The sequence below is a fragment of the Protobothrops mucrosquamatus genome, unplaced genomic scaffold, assembly GCF_001527695.2.
Source record: "Protobothrops mucrosquamatus isolate PMUCROS unplaced genomic scaffold, P.Mucros_1.0 scaffold2106, whole genome shotgun sequence".
NCBI classification, from domain to species: domain Eukaryota; kingdom Metazoa; phylum Chordata; class Lepidosauria; order Squamata; family Viperidae; genus Protobothrops; species Protobothrops mucrosquamatus.
The window spans coordinates 153,337-157,981 of NW_015388208.1; positions in this window are offsets into that span (position 1 = coordinate 153,337).

Genomic DNA, 4,645 nt, shown 5'->3' on the forward strand with positions numbered 1-4,645 from the left:
AGTTTTCCTCAAAGTCAATAACGAACCTGGCGAAGGAGGCGGCAGGAATCGAGCCGAGCGCTGGGCCCCGGGCCGCTCCGGGTGAATTCAGTTGGGAACAGCCGCCGCCGCTCCTAACTCCCTGGATGCTGCGGCCGAGCAGCCCAGGCGGGCGCCTCCCTAACTAGCGGAGAGCCGCTATCGATGTAGCCGCCGCCCCGCCTGCATCTCTCAGGGCGCCGCTAGCTGGAGTCGAAACCTTCGCAAGCACACCAAAGGTAGACCGCAGCCGCGAAGGACTCTCGCCCCGGCAGGGGGGACAAGGGAGGAGAGGTCGTGGGCGCCCCCCTGCCCGGAGACCCGCTTCCACGCCAACGGCCGGCACCCGCCACCCTCGCCTTTTGCTGCAGGTAGGCAGGCTCGCGACCGCGCCGACAGAGGCGGGGGAGGGGGTCTCTCGCGCGCGCTGGGAAGACGGGCGGCGGGGGAGGCTGGCTGGGTGGGTGCTGGTAGCTCTGGGGGCCCGTGAGGCGAGGGAGGGGCAGGTGGGGAAGCCTCGCATCTCCGGCGACCGCTCCGTCTCCTTCTTCCCGGTCCCTGTGGCCCAACGCGGCGTTCCCCCTCGTCCGCCGCCATCCTAAACGTGCCTAGTGACAGAGGGGGGAGGAGGAGGCGGCGGCGGCGGCGGCGGCTCTTGCCTCGTTTTCGCAGCTCCTCCTCTTCCTCCTCCTCCTCCTCTTCAACCAGCGCATGCAGCAGCTGAGACTTAAAATACAAGTGTGTGTCCGGTTGGCGGGGCCTATCGGGCTTCTTGTGGCGGCAGAAGGGTTATGTAACATTAATATCTCGTGGAAGGGGGGGGGAAGGAGGGAGAAGGTGTGCGCTTGGCCACGAGGCACATCATAACAACACTCGCGCGCGCAACCCACCCCATGATTTGTATGGACTGTTGCTGAAATGCTATTGTATCCGAAATGCTGTTGAGATGGATGGCGCATTACAGTTTACACGTTTCGCTTCTCTCATCTGCCCAACCGCCACATCCAACCTCCCTCCCTCAGGAAACTCTTTGGTCACTGTGCTTCCTCCTTATGTGTTCTTATCTCTTCTTACATTCTGTTCTTGGGCGTAAATGAATGGTAAAATGCGCTTAATGAAGTATCCTTTCTATTTTTCTGTTACAACAAACCTGCGTTCTAATAATAGAGACAGCAAAAGAGACCCTGCTCTTTCTTGCAGAAGTCTGCTGATGCAAGTAAACAAAGCTTGCTTGTTTACATCACGTCTGCTGGACAGCCATGGTTACTGCTTTGCATTTATAGGCATTGATGTACGTTATTACTCGTCCAATGCTGCTTTCCTTCAATTTATGTAGCCCATGATTCAAAGAAATTAGTACATTCAACACAGTCTGAAAAATTTCAATGCAGTCTTTTCCAGTATTGTATGTGGGATTTCCCCCCCCCCCCAGTTAATCAGTCACATCAGTTAAAATATCATGGCATTCTATTCAAATAATTTAGTGTTTCCTTCACAGAAATTTAATTATTTTATTTATACATCAAAACTGATGTATCAACTAATGTATAATTATCGCAGCGTTGACATATAGGATTGATGAAATAGCATGAAACATTTTTATTGCCTCAGCTAAAAAGTTCCATTTTTAAAAAAGAAAACTATTGTATTTGAAATCATATGAAGTTATACAAGTTTTGATGAGGTAAAGTAGGAAATTAAACATTTTTTATATTTCACAAATAGGAGCAAACACATAAAGGAGTAAACAAAATAACAAACTCAGAGGACTAAATTAAATTTACAAATTCCTATTAGAATTTAAGCAGAATGCTTTATGAACTTTTAATATGGATTAACTTTTTTGCTTCCCTAGTAGGAATTAACATAAAATACTATATTATATAAAAGGAGCTACAATTTCAAATGTACATTTTTAGTAAACATTTTCCAGATGCATTTCTTCTGTCTTTGCCTCTCTTTTTTTTGCTTGTAGAAAGTGTATTCTCCTTTGGATGAATCAATTTTCCTCCAAAAATCCTAACTGAAATTCTCATATTTCTATTTACTCTCAGTGGGTTTAAATTGATCCCAGTGTCTTTCATGGGATTGTACTTATGTGTGTATCTGTTAACTGGACAAGATAAAGATGTTTGCTCAGAAGAGGCATGTGCATATTTTATAGCAACAATATCGACAATTCTTTTCTATATTTGGTTAATGAATTTGTTTTAGATTTTTTTTATTTTTCCCTTGTTTTGCTGTGGATAGTTATTTTTAATGTTTGTTTTTACATTATTTTAACTTCTACAAATTATTCTAGAAGCTGTTATTATATAGTATTTATTGTGCATGTCAAATATAAATTGATTTTTCATGGATTTTCTATTCACAGTGAAACAGAGTTTTGCTATATAGAAGTTTATTTGGAAAGAAATATCACTGATTTTCCTAGCCTACAAATAAAGTGTGCTTTGAATTGGAATCAAATATAGGGTTTTATCTGATTTTAATTTAAAGAATACCACTTAAACATACTGTTTTATCTTTTCATACAAACAGCTCATTGAGAGTAGGAGATAGGAGATAAGTTCTTCTGAGTTCAAAGAGATTTATTTCTGTCTAAAAATACATGTGATTAATGTCTTAATATGTTATTCTGGATAGAATACTTGTGTTTCCACTGAAGAAACTGGATGTATAAATACAAAAGGGAGAGACAATTTGTCCTTGTAGCCCATTGCACATTCTCAAAATCTCCTACTGTATGATAGAGGAGGAACCCTCAAAAATAAACTTTGGGAAGCATGGAAAAAGAGAAATCTTATTGTATGAATAGATCTTTACATATGTATTTTGGCTTTACTCACTTTTTCTACCTGCAAGTAGTAATTATGCAAATGACAGTCTAAATTTTTGAAAATGTTTTTGGCAATTCAAGTCAATTGTGATCAGAATATGATTATATGACAAACTTTGCAAAATGGTTTAATATAAAATGAACAGGTATAGCTATATAAAAATAGAGCTATAATGGCAGTTGGGACACAGGCTATTGTTCCCAGCTCAGTTCACTCCCAATTTAGCCTATTTAAATTTGTTTACTTAGATATTTATGTCCTACTGAAATAAGTGGGATTTACTACACAGAAGTCTGATTCAGCTTACAGTAGATGGCAGCACCTAACAGCTCTTGGTTGATCTTGAAAAGCTGAGCAGGGTCAAACTAGGTTGGTAGTAGGGTGAAACACCATTGGGAAATCTCAGGATATACTGGTAGCAAAGACTAGAATATTGAAAAAAGTCCCATAAGAAAGCAGGGACAAACTGCTTTCATACTTTTGCAACTATCCTATGTAGACACATGCAAATAATTACCAAGGTATTGACTTCAACTTGAGCCAGGCTTTTTCAAAGTCTGATTAAATTTGGACTGAAGAACAAGAATAAATTCTTTAGCCTGCAGCTGCAGTAGAATTTAGAATTAAGTGGCATAGTTAAAAATAAAGAATTAAAGTTTGGCTATATTTTTCTTTAAATGGAGGCCCTAAAATCATCTTTATAACTCATTTATGAAAATAAGGCTGTTTTATTCAAATGTTATGCTGGAAGCTATCTCTGTAGCATTTGTTAAGGCTTACTTCTATACTTAGTGATGTTACGATCTATAGTTAACAGATCAGAAAACTATACTAATAGTTTTGAAAGTTGGGAATTGCTTTTAATCACCCTGTTTATTACAAAATATTGAATATTGTCTACATTTTGTGCAGTGCTACAGTGTGATAGTGAAAAGCTGGGAAAGATTGAATATATATGAATATTGACTAATTGAGCAACTTCTTAAATGGTTTAATTTCTATTACGAATAAAAATGAATTATTCTTTTTAAAGGTATATTTTCTACTAAGCATTTTAAAACAAGATTTCAGAATTGCTTTTTTCTCTCTGTTACACTCTTCTTCAAAACAGTACAAACCCAGTACAGAAAACACTACATGTTAATTTGCTTGGGCTGACTATTAATTTAAGAAATTATAAAGAAATCTTTTCTGTGCTCATAAAGACCATGTACATATCATAAACATCAGTTACATGCTTATAAAAACCTCTTACCACTACATTTGAACATAGCTTGTTTATGAATTAGATTGTGGTAAAAAAGTATCAACAGCATCCTAATTTTTGTTATGCAATGTTTTAATAAAATTGTCTTTCTTAGAAATTTGCCTGTGAGATTTAAGAAAGTTTTCCAACTAAAGCAAATCATATATAAGATGTTATTTGGTTTTGATATTGATGCTTGCTTATATCTCAGTAAACATGTGAATAAGCAGCTAGTAAATTGTGTGTTGCCAATTGTATAGGATTACTTGGTGCCCTGATTCTGAGAGAAATAGATACTTTAGGAAATAGTTTCATTTTAATTGTCAGTAATAAGTATGTTTTGGTCTTTCCATTGACTTCTCAATATACTGATTCAGCCTTTAGTATATAAATATAAAAATGTCATCTTGAAGTTAATAGTCACAGCTATATTATCTAAATTTTGAATTTCATAATTTGCTATTTTTAAATTGGAGACTTTAAAAAGAGGAAAGATACATGGTTTATCTCATGGTTATAATGAAAAACATGTTTTCTGCCT